Below are 17544 nucleotides of genomic sequence, written 5' to 3'. Positions count from 1 at the left end.
TCTCAGGACTCTTGGAATGGAGACAGTTCCCATATAATATCAAGTACCTACTATGAACAAACCATAGCCAGAAGGAGTCAAAGGAAACTACCATCTGTCATTGTGGGCCACGCCTCCTTGGGCATCTACAGCTGCAGCTACCTGAAGGCTTCCATCGTATCTGGCATTGTGAAGCCAGACAGCAAGAAAAAGGCTCAGCAGAAAATTCTAGTCCCTAGGTTCAAGAACCAGTCAAGGGCAGTTGAAGTGGAACCATTCAAACATCTCATCAATTATTGATACTAAGTAAAGGATTTCACTAAGCTTTTTTTTTTTTTTGTGCATGGTCCGGGAATCTAACCCGGGTCTCCCGCATGGAAGGCGAGGATTCTACCACTGAACCACCTGTGCAACCAGATTTCACTAAGCTTTTGACTAAAGTGGCCAGATAACAGATTTACAGAAATGAAAATGAACATTTATATCCAGAGTTTGTAAGTGGATAGAGAAAGGAACACTCTTGCACATAAATGGGAAGAGAATAAATCAGCACAAGCATTTTGGCAATATTTATCCTGAAAGGAAGGTGCCGAAGTGGGGGACTTGGCTCTCTTGGTGGAAGCTCAAATGAAATGGCCTAAAATCTGATTGTGACTATACTCCCCTACCTTTCCTTGCCAATTATCTTAGCTAAAGTGGAAAACAGTGAGAATACCCATTGCTAGTGACAATATGAGGAGATTGGCACTTTAACTTACTGCTGGTGTAGTCAGAATTGGTATATCCTTTCTGGAGGGGATTTTGGAAATAATTATCAAGAGACTTAAATATGTGCATGCATGCTGATCTAGCAATTCCATTCTAGGAATTTATCCAAGGGAAATCATTTTAAATGTATGAACAGATGTCTACAGAAATATGTTTATCACAATTTCTCTTATAATAGTGAAGAGTGGAAACACCTTACATGGGCAACAATAAGAGACTGGATAAAAAAATTATGAGCTATTTTTACAATGAGATCCCATGTACCCATGGAAAATGTTATTTCAATCTACATTTTTAAAAATTTTTTATTAATTAAAAAATATTACAAGAAAGAAACACAAACATTCTTAACATATGCTCATTCCGTTCTACATATATAATCAGTAATTCACAATATCATCACATAGTTGCATATTCATCGTCATGATCATTTCTTAGAACATATGTATCAATTCAGAAAAAGAAATAAAAAGACAACAGAAAAATAAAACAAAAACAGAAAAAATATATATATACCATACCCTTTACCCCTCCCTTTCATTGATCACTAGCATTTTAAACTAAATTTATTTTAACATTTGTTCCCCCTATTATTTATTTTTATTCCATATGTTCTACTTGTCTGTTGACAAGGTAGATAAAAGGAGCATCAGACACAAGGTTTTCACAGTCACACAGTCACATTGTGAAAGCTATATCATTATACAATCATCATCAAGAAACATGGCTACAGGAACACAGCTCTAGATTTTCAGGCAGTTCCCTCCAGCCTCTCCATTATACCTTAACTAAACAGGTGATATCTACTTAATGCATAAGAGTGACCTCCAGGATAACCTCTCGACTCTGTTTGGAATCTCTCAGCCATTGGCACTTTTTCTCATTTCACTCTTCCCCCTTTTGGTTGAGAAGGTTTTCTCAATCCCTTGATGCTGGGTCTCTGTTCATTCTAGGATTTCTGTCCCACATTGCCAGGAAGGTCCACACTCCTGGGAGTCATGTCCCATGTAGACAGGGGGAGGATGGTGAGTTTGCTTGTTGTGTTGACTGGAGAGAGAGACCACATCTGAGCAACAAAAGAGGCTCTCTTGGGGGTGACTTTTAGGCCTAATTTTAAGTAGGCTTAGCCTATCCTTTGGGGGTTAAGTTTCATATGAACAAACCCCAAGACTGAGGGCTCAGCCTATAGCTTTGGTTGTCTGCACTGCTTGTGAGAATATCAAGAATCCAACTTGGGGAAGTTGAATTTTCCCCCTTTCTCACCATTCCCGCAAGGGGACTTTGCAAATATTTTTTTATTCACTGTTCAAATCACTCTGGGATTTGTCAGGGCATCACTCTGGACAAACCAACAAAATCTCATGTCCTACTCAAGGTTCCATGTACTTATGGTGTTCAATTAAGCTGTCTACATAAGTTATATTAGGAAATGCACTAGTCAAAATATAAATTTTGTACCAAATTAACATTTTTTGCTTTAGTCTCACATATAAGGTAAAATTTTAAAATATTAATTACGATCTATTTTCAGCACCCTGCAGTAACGACATTCCTTTGTTCTTCCTCATGCAAAAACACCTTTTAAATTTGTGGAGACAGAGGAGAGGTTGTAGGCTGGTTTTAATGGCTTCCAATTACCAATCCCTGGTGTCTGAATTCCTTGAGGGAGGGATTCCACCTGGGTGGGGCTTCACCTCTCCCCTGGGGAAGGCACAGGCTCCAGACAAGCCCTCAAACGATCTTGTTTCTGCCTATGCCTGGGGCAGTTGCAGCCTGAGAAGTCCTGCCGCTGTATCCAAAGGCAGTCAAGCATTTGTAGAAACACAGCCACAAAAACCTCTGTTTCTTTTTTTTCTTTCTTTTTCTGTCAGCCCTGCCCCCTTGGCACCGGGGCAAACATGAGCGACCTCCGCTTTGACCAGGTTCACCTGAGCTGGGGGCTTATTTTTAGTAGTCAGAATTTGTTTTAATTCCACAATTGGCGTTTTGTTGGGCTCAGCCCCTATTGCTGTTAAAGTCTCTTTCCTTTTCCCTCTGTAAAGCAGCCTGTGGGGCAGGGGCACCAGCTGCTGTGACTTGGGGAACTCTCCATTCTGGGTGTGTTCGCAGCTGGTCCAGCTGGTCCAGACTGGGGTACGCTGTGTGTCCAATCACTGATGTGGCCCCAGGAGCTGTTCTGTACTGTTTCTGGTTATTTAGTAGTTGTTCTGGAGGACAAACTAAAACGTGCACATTATTAAGCCACCATCTTGACCCCTCAATCTATCATCTTTTAATATATTTATTGTGAAATATAACACATATGCAAAAAAGTGATAAATTTCAAAGTATCTTTTTACAAGTAGTTATAGAGAAAATTTCAAAGTATGGTATTGGTTACAGTTTCATGATTTCAGGCATTTCCTCTTAGCTATTTTAGTACACTAGAGACTAACAAGAAACATCAGTATAGTGATTCAGTAGTTACAGTCAGCTAAATCCTATCTTCTCTGTTACAAATCCTCCCTCTCATTTGATCCTTCTCCCAATCTTCATGGATATTTGGGCAATGACCATTCTAACTTCTTCATGCTGAAAAGGGGTGTCAAGTTTATGAGGAAGGAGGATGCAACTGGTCGATGTTCTTAGAGAGACTGGAAGGAAACTCTGGGTTTCAGGGCTTAGCTGATATAGGAACACTCTGTAAGTTTTAAGTTTCTGAAAAATAACCTTTGTGGGTGAAAATTATATAGAGTCTCAGATAGAGCCCTGGGTATTCCTTAGGGTTTTCAGGAAGACTTCTAGTTGGGGCTTGGAATACCACGGCAATTAGCAGTATCTAGTTGAAGCTTGCATAAGAGTAGCCTCCAGAATAGCCTTTCAACTCTGTTTGAGATCTCTTAGTCACTGTTACTTTATTTTGTTACATTCTTTTTCCCTCTTTGGGACATTGTCAATTCCATGATGTGAAGGCCAGGCTCATCACTGGGAACTATGACACTTGTTGCCAAGGAAGCTGTCTCCTCTGGAAGTCATGTTCCACGTAGGGAGGAGGGTAATAAGTTTACTTGCAGAGTTGGGCATAAAGAGAGAGAAGCCACATCTGAGCAACAAAAGAGTTTCTCTGGAAGTGACTTTTAGGCATAATTATAGGTAGGCTTAGCTTCCCCATTACAGAAATAAGTTTCATAAGAGGAAGCCTCAACCAGAAAAAAAAGGACAAATACTGCATGGTCTTACTGACAGGAACTAACATTAGTGAATGAATTTGGAGAATTTCAGCTAAGAACAGAGACCATCAGGACATAGAAATAGGGTAGATATTGGGTAATAGGAGCTGAGGGGATACAGATCTGCAACAGGACTGATTGTAAAAATTCAGAGATGGATAGCACAATACTACCTAACTGTAATACAATAATGTTAGAACACTGAATGAAGCTGAATGTGAGAATGATAGAGGGAGGAGAGCTGGGGGCACAAACGAAATCAGAAGGAAAGAGATAATAAAGACTGAGATGGTATAATCTAGGAATGCCTAGAGTGTACAATGATAGTGACTAAATATACAAATTAAAAAAATGTTTTTGCATGAGGGAGAACAATGGAATGTCAATATTGCAGGGTGTTGAAAATAGACGGCAATTCACAGTTTAAAACTTTAGCTTATGTGTAAGACTAAAGCAAAAAATGTTTATTTGGTATAAAATTTATAATTTGTCTAATGCATTTGCTAAGATAACTTATGTGGGTAGTTTAATTGAACACCATAAGGACACAGAACCTTGAGTAGGGCATGAGGTTTTGTAGGTTTGTCCAGAGTGATGCCCTGATAAATCCCAGAGTGATCTGAACAAGGAATAAAGAAGTATTTGCAAAGTCCCCTTGGGGGAACGATGAGAAAGGGGGAAAATTCAACTTCCTTATGTGGAGAATTCCTGACATTCTCACAAGCAGTAGGGACAACCAAAGCAGCAGGCCAAGCCCTCAATCTTAGGGTTTGTTCTTATGAAACTTATCCCTGCAAAGGATAGGCTATACCTACTTAAAATTAGGGCTAAGAGTCACCCCCAAGAGAACCTCTTTTGTTGCTCAGATGTGGCCTCTTTCTCTCAGCCAACATGGCAAGCAAACTCACTGCCCTTCCTCTCTCTACATGGGACATGACTCCCAGAGTGTAAACATGGGACAGAAATCCTAGAATGAGCTGGGACTCAGCATCAAAGGATTGAGAAAACCTTCTTGACCAAAAGGGGGAAGAGAGAAATGAGACGAAATATAGTGTCAATGGCTGAGAGATTTCAAACAGAGTTGGGAGGTTATCCTGGAGATTATTCTCATACATTATACAGCTATCACCTTTTTACTTGTGGTATATTGGAGAGGCTGGAGGGAACTACCTGAAAATGTAGAGCTGTGTCCCAGAAACCAGGTTTCTTGAAGATGAATGTATAATGATATAGCTTTTGCAATGTGACTGTGTGATCGTGAAAACCTTGTGTCTGATGCTCCTTTTATCTATAGTATGGACAGATAGGTAAAACATATGGATTAAAAATAAATAAATAATAGGGGGAACAAATTTAAAATAAATTTAGTAGATTGAAATGCTAGTGATCAATGAAAGGGCATGGTAAGGGTTATAGAAAAAGCTAGGGGAAACAAAGGGTAAAATATATTTGGTAGATGGAAATACTAGCAGTCAATGAGAGGGAGGGGTAAGGGGTATGGTATGTATGATTTTTTTTCTTTTTTCTTTGTATTTTTTTTTGAATTGATGCAAATGTTCTAAGAAATTATCATGGTGATGAATATACAACTATGTGATGATATTGTGAGTTATTGATTATGAACCAAGAATGGAATGATCATAAGGTAAGAATGTTCATGTTTGTATGTTGTTATGTTTTAAAAAAAAATTTTAATTGAAAAAAAAGTGCAAGGCTCAAGATCAAAGGCTTGCAATCATCTGTTATTACTCACAGTTCTGTGGGTCAGCTGGTGAAGCAGAATAAAATAGGACAACTGTAAGTCCCTGGTTTCCTATTCAGCTGTGAAAGAGAAAACAGAAAACTCCAAGACCCTTGTTTCTTAATATGCAATTTTGAAAGGATTATGTACACTAGAAAAGCCATGTTTTAATCCTGATCCATCTTGTGGAAGCAACCTTTACTTTTAATCCCTATTCAGCACTGTAGGTTGAAGCTTGATTAGATTATCTCCATGGATATGTGAAGCGCCCAATTGTGGATATTAACCTTTGATTAGAGGGAGAAGTGACTACACTCATTAGAAGTGGGTCTTGATTAGTTTACTGGAATCCTTTAAAAAATAAAACATTTTAGAAAGAGACACAGAGCCACAAGAACCACAAGAGCTCACGCTGCCAGAGATCTTTGAAGATGACGAAGGAAAACTCTCCTGGGGGAGCTTCATGGAACAAGAAGCTGGAGAGAAAGCTAGCAGACATTGCCATATTCACCATGTGCCTTTCCAGTTGAGAGAGAAACCTTTAACTTCATTGGCCTTTCTTGAGTGAAGGTAACTTCTTGTTAGTGCTTTAATTTGGACATTTTTATAGACTTGCTTTAATTGGGACATTTTCTTGACCTTAGAACTGTAAACTTTTTAATAAACTGTAAACAATTTAATAAATTTCCCCTTTTAAAAGCACACATACACACACACACATACAAAACGATCAAGGGCTTGCATTATATAGATATCCCTTTTTAGTTTATGGTGTACTGGAGTGGCTAGAGGGAAGTACCTGAAACTGCTGAGCTGTGTTCCAGTAGCCTAGATTCTTGAAGAGCATTGTATAAAGATATAATATTTACAATGTGACTGTATGATTGTTAAAATCTTGTGTCTGATGCTCCTTATATCTAAGGTATGGACAGATGAGTAAAAAATCTGGATAAAATAAATAAATAAAAGGGGAGGATAAAGGGTAAAAAAAAGGTAGATTGAAATACTAGTGATCAATGAGAAGAAGTGGTAAGGGGGTTGGGATATATGATTCTTTCTTTAATCTTATTTCTTTTTCAGGAGGGATGCAAATATTCTAAAAATGATTATGGTGATGAATACAGAATTATATGATGGTATTGTGAACCATTGATTGGTACTTTGGATGGACTGTATGTGTATGCAGATATCTCAATAAAAATGTTTTTTTTTTAAAATCTTCTTTTTTCCCTAGGAAAAAATGACTATATTAGAAAAAGTTACATTTCACCTTGAACATAATATTAATAATTTTCTTTCAAAGTGAACGCTAAAGCTTGGACTTTAAACTTCCAAGTTGAGCTGCTTGTAGTAGGTCTTTCACCTCTGGTAAGTATTCACTCAGCTGAATGCCATCTTTTAAAAGTTTCTGTAAGATTTTCACAAATATACTGTTTTTAGGTAGTTCAATGGGATCATCTTTACCATCTGAACTGGACCAATTATCTCTTTGAAGAGCTTTGCAAAGAAGGGCTTGGCCTCTTAACTTAGGAGTCCCTAATAATACTGGGAGTATCAGGAATTTCCCAGTTGAGGAAGTTTTTCCATATTTTTCTCCAGACCCTTAAGGAACTTTGCAAATTCTTTTTAATTATCTGTCCAATATACTCTGGAATGTATCAGGATATTATATTAAGCTATACAGATTAACAAGATCTCATTCCCAATTCTAGGCTCTATGTGTTTAAGTTATTTAAATGAACTGGCCAGACAGGTTAAGTTAGATTGTGTGCTACAGAAAATATATGTCTTGGACAAAACAAACGTCTCTTCCTTTGGTATGAGATTATATAGACGTATGTTCATAATATATTATTAAATGATAAAGGGTATATAGAAGGATATCCATATGTTATGTGGTTTTGTTAGCATGAGAAAATAAAAGTGTGATAGATGCTGATAGTATTTAATCCTTACGTGGTAAGATTAGGAAAGCATTTTAAAAATACTTTTGCTTTTTCATATTTTCAATTTTTTCTCTAGTAAACATGAGTTTCTAGTAAAATTTTAAAATAAAAATTGTGTTCACAGAAAGAAAGAAACAAAAGATTGGCCAGGATAAAGACCTAGAGGAGGGGTCCTAAAAAAGAGCACAGGAAGAGGAAAGCAAAGTATAGTTACTAGTCCTGTGACTTTCTGGGGACACTTGTATTTAGACCCCACTCATACTCAGATGGCATATCCTTCCGCTCACTGACTCTCCCCACCATCTTTTAGACTACTTGCTGGGCTAGCCTACAGAGATCCCTAGCACAGCCCCAGAGGTTGTAGAATGGAGCAGAAGAAAACTTGAACAAATGGACATCCATGAGGCAGCAGAGTTGCTGAACGGGCCTCATGAAATTGAGTCTCTGAAGCCTATTAAAAGAGTAAAAAGCCAGGAGTAGAGAGAGCTGGTATCTCTTAAAAATCCATGAGCAATGCACCCAGCACACTGCAGCTAGACAGGCGCACTACATCAATGTGGAAGGAGGTGCCAACAAAAATCTTGTCACCAGTCATCACCAGTGTCATATCTCCCCGGCCTTCATCCCTACCAAGAGCTGCACTTTTCAACTGCTGGTCGTGAACTATTCTTGCATATGAAATCACATGCAGCATTTTACAAAAATGGAATATAAAAGCATGGAATAGGTGAAGATCGGGAAAGGATAATATAGTATAAAAAATATGAGCATGACTCCCAGGTAGTGAGAGCAATTGTTGTATGTATGCATGTATGTGTGTGTGTATGTATATACTGGTTGTGATGTTAAACATGTTATTTACTCCTGGGTATGGTTAAAAATATTTGAAAGTCCCTATACTCAGAGGTTCTGTGTCTGGATGCTATTGCCCACTACACTGCAGCAGGTTTGTTGTTTGAAGTCCCTAATCCTAATTTCCTGCCTTGTCTTCTACCTTGGCCTCATCAGCCTCTTTATACAGATAGCCTAACTTTTTAAGAGCCCAACCACAATGTCATAGATTTTTGTGGGGGATGTCCAAAAGCCTACATAAAATACTATCAAATACTCCACGTAATCAGAAACAAATACTTAGATTTAAGGCTCATGCTTCCCACACACACCTCGTGCAAAGGATAGACTCATTTTATGAAACAAAAAATATATACTTACCATTTCATACTTTTGTAAAATATTCACTCCTTAAAAACATGCTTTAATGTTGATCGTTACTAATAGATAATATGCTTGGCTTACATAAAAGAAATAGGTTTGTTAAATGGATAGTAGTTGGTGTTTTTTTTTTTTAATCAACCTCTAAGGATATCATTGGATCAAGAAGTACAAGAAAAATTAATCTCAACAAAATATCTCCTGGACTCAGTTTCTGAAAAATTGCCCTATAGTCTATAATTATGAATAAAATACCCTTTGAAAAGACCTCATCAGAATCTGAGAGATATGAGAACAATAGTGTAGGTGTTACAAAAGATTGGTTCTTCTCAGATAATTGTTTTTAATAAAATGGTAAAAGTGTAGAAAACACCAGGCAACTATAATTAGGATAATAATCTATTGTTCTACGGGAATATGTACCCTGATGTCTCTTCTATTGGAAAGCAACAAAGAAAATGAAGTAAAGGATGGGTGAATACGTTTGAAGGACAGTTATATGTTGAACTGTGGAGGTCATTAATTAATCTTTCAACTATAGTTAAATCAGCCAAATGATAAAATGTAAATGCATGATGTATATGTGCTGTAAGTGCACTCCACTTTTAGAAAAGAACCCCAGGGAAACTACAGAGTGGCTCTTAGATATGACTGTATATTTTCTATATATTTGCTTATGTATGGTAATATTCAAATACAAGGCATTCCCTCTACATTGTTGAATTCCATTTTCGTTCAACAGTGAATATGTGAACGTATGCTTGGCCCCTCTGATTAGAAGAAATTCCAGCAATGTTAGATCCATGAAACTAGGTCTTAATTTGATCTTGGCCTTGAAAGAGGGATGCATTTTTAGGACAGGGACCTAACAAGATACAAGACAGCTCAATGAAAGAACTGTTTTTCATCATCATTTTCCAGATTAAAAAACAGAGAGAGAGAGAAGGTGAAAAATCAATCTCCTTAAGGGGTTGCGGGTTGGGATGGAGAGAGGGTGTTTTGCCCAGGATTTCCCAGCCTTTGCTGCTCTGGGTCAAAGAACAGCCAGAACTTCTGCTGCTGACTACGGAAGAGCATGCCCTTACTCACCCTAGAACTGCCACTGCATGCTGGGCCTAGAGTCCTGATTGAGGGACAATGTCATGCAAGCTTCACAAAGAGATCTAACAAACTGGGTCACAAATCTTTTTCTTCCCACCCAAAGCTGCAGACTCTCAAACAGCAACTTGTTAGCCTAGGTCCTGACAATCTTGATTGAAGTATAAATTTGGCAGTACTGTACAATAGTTAATACCAACGGCTCTGGAGTAGGACTACCTAAATTCAAGTCCTCTGCCATCTATAGCTTTGGGGCCTTGGCAAGTCCCTCAACTTCTCCAAATCTCAATTTCTTCATCTATGAATGAAATGAGAGTGATCGTAGTGTCTACTTCAGAGGGCTGTGATAAGGGTTAAATAAGTAAATATTGGCAAAGTTCTTAGCCTGGAATATAATGAACATTTAATAACTACTAGCTGCATTATAATTATCATCAACCAGTGGGAAAAGCTCATTTCCATTTTTTTTTAATCTTTTTCTTTTTTGGGGGGAGGGTGGCAGTACATGGGCCAGTAATTGAGCCCAGGTCTCTTGAATGGCAGGTGATCTTTCTACCAGTGAACCACCTATGCACCCTCCATTATCTTTCCGCCTAACAGGAACTTGGGGACTAAGTAAGGAAGAACTAAGCAATCACTACTTAAACAAATTTAGACATTTATTTGACGTAAACCCTACTGATCTAATATTGTTATGTTTTCTGTAACAACAGAGACCCTTCTCTGCCCCTTAGATTAGCGATTCTGCCATCCAGCATGCACACAACACATTCTCCCACACACTCTCACCTGGCAGGACACTTTAACTCATTCCAACCCATTATCAGGATGAGTGTGTATGTTTGTGTGTGTGTGTGTGTGTGTATGTGTACAAGTCTTTGTTTGCCAATGTCAAATAGATCAGTCTTTGCTTTACAGAGAATTCTTTAAAGATATACTTCCTCCATCTGCTGAGTATCTCCTCACCATTCCTACCTACTGGTATTTCAGCTTCTTGCTTTGGAAACTTTCAGAGTGCGCTCACTCTGCCCAGACGCCACCAAATTTATCTTTAGCCAACTTTTACTAGGTAAAAACTTTTACTAGGTAAAAGTTCTTTCTTATTTTGGTGTGAAATCTGCCTCTTTCTAGCTTCTTCTAGATCTATGGCCTGACTTCCTAGGGGCCCTATAGCATAGGAGTAAAATAAAGTCATTTATATCATAAAAATCAATTAGAAAGGCCATCTTCCTTCCAAAGGGATGGATGAAGTATCTCTCATCTCTATTTATAGTCCTCTGAGACTGGTTTCTCAGGTTGACAGGACTTTGTTTTGAGCCTGGAGCCCTGCTGGGCAGGGTAGCTCTCTGGTCGACTCCCTGCTCAAGGAATAAGTTTTCACCATTCTGTTCTCTCGACTGCTCTAGGCAGCATCCTCTGCTCATCAGGCCTGACACTGGATTTTAATTTGGATCCCTCTGGGAACTTTGGTTGTCCCTGATTCACGCTGGGGTATAGATGTAGGCAGTTGAAACCCGGAAGCCCAGACTTTGTAAGGAGTGTCAACATTGCCCTTTCTTCCCCGCACCCCCACATGCAGTTTCAATAGATTCGTTTTATTTGTTCAGAACTTTGTGTGTTTTCTCTCAGCACAGATTAAAGCAGGTGAAGTGAGGGAAAAAATAAGTCCAAGATGCTGTCAGCAATGTTGCTGAAGTGAGGGAACATCAGGGGCCCTCACGACCCATCTTGGGGATGAATTGCTGAGACCAGCACCCTGAGAAAGTGGTGATGGCCTCAATGCCACAGTGCCATACCCTTCCAGGCTGAATCACAAGTCTCTTAGGTTGCAGCCTCAGAAAGAACAGTTGATTTCGTTTAAATCCATTTTTACTGCTGGCAAACACTAAAGCTGTGAGGATGAGGGTATGCATGTGTACACATACCTGAGTTTTGGGAAGTGGAAAGTGTCATTTGCACCCATGAATGGTTGCTCCACTAGTACATTTAATGTTGCTTTTAAAACTCTATTTCATATACAATCAGTAATTCTTAACATCATCACATAGTTGCATATTCATCATTTCTTAGTACATTTGCATCGATTTATAGAAAGAAGTAAAAATACAACAGAAAAAGAAATAAAATGATAATAGAGAGAAAAAAACTCTATTTCATTAGTTCACTCTATCAGTTACATATAGTTTATTTATTCCACATTCAACACATTTATGAGATTATTTTAGATGCTTAGAAATATAATGTTATCGTAGACTTTCTTATCTACTATTTAATTAACACAATGATAGAACAGAGCATTGAAAATTGCACAGTATCTGTTCCTCGCCCAAGAAGACTTGATAATCAAGTGTTAAATGCCCTTTTCTGTCTCCTCATTCATGTGGAAATGAAATAAGCTTTCACCTAGCTCTCCAACTTATAAATCTAGCTTTTTGGTTAAATAAAATTGTGATTCCAAGTAATCACTCAGCAATTTTGTTTTCCAAACTAAAGAAAGAGATGAAAAAGGGAAGTAGAATTTATTGAACCCCAATCATGTGTTATATGTTTTACTTTTATCAGCGGTACAATTTTGAGGGAGAGTTTTATTTGTCCAGTAAAAATAAAGGATTATTTTTACTTCAAAATGTTAAGCATATGAAATGCATTATTAAACCTGGATTGTACTTAAAATTAGTTTATACCACAGTTTCTCAGGTTCCATTTTGATGAATGCTAGTCTTTTTAAAACTTAAAAAATAATTTTCGATTTACAGAAGAATTTCAAAAGCATTATAAAGGGTTCCCGAATATCCTTCATTCGGCTTCCCTTCCTGTTAACATCTTACATAACCATGGTACATTAATCAGAATTAAGAAATGAGCATTAGTACAATACAATTAACTGAACTACAGACTTTATTCAGATTTCACCAGTTTATTCACCAATGTCCTTTTTTGTTTGTTTGTCTCAAGATTCAGTTCAGGATATCACATTACATTTAGTCATCATGTCCCTTTAGTTTCCTCTAATCTGTGATAATTTCTAGGTCTTTCATGACTTTGACATAGATGATCACTAGTTTTACTGGATCTTCTAGGGAAGGGGTCAGGAATTCGGTGGTCCATTAAATTTGGAAATTGCTAGAGTAAACAAAGACTTCTTAGAAATTAGGGGAAAAAAAGCAAACGTGTTTTAGGAATCCTTAAAAGGGACCTGCAATACACAGCATTTCCCAAACATTTGGCCACAGAGGCCGGTATTCACAGAGACTCTCTTGTGACTAGTATTCCGAGGAATCGTTAGGGAATTTCTGGTTTATATGATTTTTATTACAATAATGTCCTGTGTGTTCTTCCTCTCTCTAGTTCTGTACATCTTCCTTCCATTCTCCAGTCATCCGCTAGAGTGATCTTTCCAAATTGCAAAACTGTTCCAACAATCTTCTTCAGCCTACCCTTAGTTTCAGGACTTGAACTTGAACTTGAACATTCCAAGCCTGCCCCAACCTAGTTGCAGCCCACCTTTCCACCTGTAGCCATATCTTCCACTGCAGTCCTCTCTAAATCCTGCTCTCTAGCCATACTGGATGCCCCGATATCTCCCACACCTGTCTCTGGTCTTTCAACACTTTCATCTCTCCCTCCATTTCATACTTTCCTCCTTGTACTAACATAACCCAGGTCATCTTTTGGATCCAGTACAAATGCTGCTTCGTCTCTGAAGTCTTCCTTCCATCTTCTACTCCCCAAGCCCAAGCTCGGAATAAATCACTCTTCCTCTAAATTCTCAGAGTCATAGTACATACTTGCACCACCTTCATTTTGCCATCTATTAAAATTAACTGCATGTTTGTGCCCCATCCCAGGCTGTGAACTTCTTCAAGGTAAAAAAAATGCACCCTGTTCTGCATTATCAGATCAACTCTCCATCTTGTGCTTTTCACAAAATAGTTCATTAAATGCTTGATGAATGAATGAGTAAAAGTCTCTCACCCTTTATAAAGTTGATCATTTGAGTTGACACAATAACCCCTTAGGAAGAAGTTTTAATTGTTCCAGATTACAGTTAAAGGAACTGAAGCACAGATTGATTAAGTAACTTTCTTCTGGTGTCACTTAGCTAATCAGGTATAGAGCAATATTTCCTGTTCCTAGTCAGTAACAGTGACTTTTCAACCTTACTGCATAGCATTCTAGAGTAAGTGGCAAGTGGACATCAAACATCACCCGTCTTCTGTGGGCTGACTGACAACTGGCTATGAGGAGCCCAGAAGTGAATAAGAATAAAGAAGCATTTATGCTGGAACAGGTAAGAGTGGCACATTTTATGGACAAAAAACATCCTGACCTGCGAAAGGCAGTAAGAAAATAAAAGGATCTGAAAAAGGTTTAGAGGCAGGGACGAGTTTGTGGCGACCAGAGGAAGATAGCTCCTGGTTGTCAAAGATCAGGGAAGCTGGGAAGAGCTGTGTCAAGCTGGAAATCTGTTCGGAGACAGTGATGAAGCCAACACTCTTTGATTGCCTAAAATTGGCTGTGCAGAAATGGATGGCAATGGAGATATTTTCTGCTGGGGAGAGAATATACTTTAAATTTAATGAGGACAACTCTAGAAGCCCTGCTGATTCCTGATTGATAAGTACTAAGGCGCCTCACTTAACTTGCAGGCACAGCTGTCTGCACTGAGCATTGGATGGTATTGGGCAGCAGCTTGGCCCAGAGGGAGGCACTCCCTGCCTCTTGGCCTGTTTGTGCTTTCACCTCCTGGACAGCAAGTGGAAGAAGGGGCAAGCCTACAGCCCTGCAACTCCCCAGAAGGTTATGTGGTCCAAGGCGAATGCTGTCTATTGAATTCTCTCACCAGCTGATTAAAAAGGATTATTCTGAAGGTCTGTGAAGTATCTAGTAACCAATCTTCCTGAGTTATTTTTGAATAGCTATTGAATGGATAATTTCCATACCCATTATCAAAATGATATGCTGGAGGTGAAATTTAGCTGTATTGTATTTGATCAGTAATTGCAGAAATGTTTCCCTCAGAGTTAATGCCATATTGGCAGCAGGTCTCCCTACAGGCGCAAAAGACTTTGGGATACTTTTTGGTTGACATAAATGCTTTGTTATTGCAATATTTTTGTTGCAGTGCAAGGAAAAAAAAAATAAGATTTATTTGGGCATGTGAAGCAGAACTAAAAAATTTTTTTCACCTCCTGAGAGCAGCATTTGGCAACATCGCATTTTCCATGAGCGACAGCAAGTGAATAATATGTCTCCATGTCGCCCGGAGCTCGGTGCTCTGGAACAAGAGCAGATCATGACGTTCCCTGTGGGCAGCAGATCCAGAGACAATAGCCATCCATGCAGGTCCTTATCACCAGGAAGTAAAATGAAGATTGAGATATTTGACTACAGAAAGGTTACTAAAGCAAGGTTCACTTTATGCCTCTACATTGCGAGATTGTAGATCAGTCATTGCCCAGTAGAAATATAACGCAAGCCACATATGTAATTTTAATGTTTTCAGTAACCCCACTAAAAAAAGGTAAAAAGAAACAATTGAAATTTTAATAATACATGTTAGTTAACTTGATATATCCAAAATATTATCATTTCAGCATATAATCAATATAAGAATTATAAATGAAATATTTTACATCACTTTTTCATACTAAGTCTTCAAAATTGGGTGTGCATTTCATACTTTCAGCACATCTCAATTCAAACAAGCCACATTTCAATATGGTGGCAGTGGCCACCATATTGGACAGCACCGGTCTAGTTTGAGCTCCATACTAGGGATTGCTCCTTCCAATTAGTCCCTGAAGTGAACTGCTCCACCCATAAACTAGGGAAAAACTCAGATTGCCCTCATCTTTTACATGGGGCCCTGTTCTCACTGAATCCTTTGGTCCTATGCAGGCTCTGCCAAGGTTGTCAGATACAAAAATCAGAATCATCTGCTGACAATCAGGGCAAGTAAGATTGCAGCATAATGATTTATGCAAAGAAAGAAAAGGCCACTTCCCACATCACTCTCAGAAGGAACGGAGGTTAGAAACCCAGCCAGCTTCAAGGTGATCCAAGTGCACAAAAATCCACCCCCAGCACCATACCCCTGACCATCTTTCAGCATTGGATACTTTATCCTGGCTAGGCTGCATCTTCCAACAGTGATTTTTGAACCAAATTCCAGTATAGCCAAGCATTGATGAATTATATAGCATCACAATAGAATTCTGAATAGAATATTATTGAAAATTGGCAGGCAAAATTGATTTGTTTTGATTGAAGGTCTTTTTTAGTTACAGAATGATATCGCCATTTGAATTCTATTTGTTGTAATGGGTTTGGACCCATAGCTGCCTATTCTAGGCATACTGAAGGAATGTTATTTCATGGAGACAGTCAAGCCACAGTGTGGGCTACCAAACTTTGGGGAGATTAAAAGCTAATTTTGTTGAATATAGACTGTTTTGGCATTGATTTTTCTTCTGTCTTGTACTGAAACCTTATCCCATCAGTTTCCAATTGTTTCGTATGTGTGAGATTTGTCTCTTTGGGAATATGATTCAGTTACTGGAAGACAAAAATAGTAATTTACATTCTGCTATGTTTCTCTCCCCTTTTCACCCAAGCCTAGTATGGTGCTGAGGAATTGATATCATTAATGCTTGTCCACTTGACCTGATTCCAAGTTACCAAATAATCTACCTCTCACAAGACTGCAGTCATTCTGGGATACTGGCGATTCCTATTACTTCTTACTCCTCTTCTTTAAATGGCTTCATTTAGGTTTCTAAGATGCTGCAATTAAAGTAACTAGTCATGAGTTGCCATACTGGAGCACAAATGTAAGCAGGTAAAATCTCAGTCACCTAGTTAATTTGTCTACTTGATATTAAGAACTATTTACTGATTTTTCCCCCCCAGAATTGACTGAAAGAGTTGGTATTTTGGCATTATTTACAATGCTACAGTCTCTTTTCAATTCATCCAGCATTCTATTGAATGTCTACTATGTTCTCACCATTATGGTGAGGCCTGGAGAATCAGTGGAAAACAAGACAAAGTTCCTGCTGTCAAATCACTCACAAAATAATGAAGGAGACAGATAAGCAAATAGAATAGGCAATTACAAAATGGCGACATAAATGCTCCACTTGGAGGAATATAGGTGCTCTATGTAGGGAGGCACAATTTTCACTTGGATGAGGTAGGGTGAGTTAGGAAATGGTTTTGGAAAGAGGTGGCACCTAAATTGAGTTGTAAAGAATGGGTAGGAAGGGAAAAAATGAGGAAAAGAGCATTCTAGTATACCAATTGTTAGGAGACTGATGAAGTAATCTTTGTGTGAGATGATGATAGCCTGAACTAAGGTAGTACAAGTAAAGATGGTGACTTAGCCACATATTAAAAACAGAAGATCAGAGGGGTGCAAGGGTAACTCAGTGGTAGAATTCTTGCCTGCCTTGCGGGAGACCTGGGTTCATTTCCCCCGTCCATGCACCTCCCAAACAAAAACCAACAAAAGATCAACCAAACAAAAATTCAACGGACTGTGCTATAATAACAGGATACTCACTTGTAAAAAGGATGAAATGTGACCCTA

This window comes from Tamandua tetradactyla, chromosome X (assembly GCF_023851605.1).
Source record: "Tamandua tetradactyla isolate mTamTet1 chromosome X, mTamTet1.pri, whole genome shotgun sequence".
Lineage (NCBI taxonomy): Eukaryota > Metazoa > Chordata > Mammalia > Pilosa > Myrmecophagidae > Tamandua > Tamandua tetradactyla.
Note: the sequence above shows the minus strand (reverse complement) of the source record.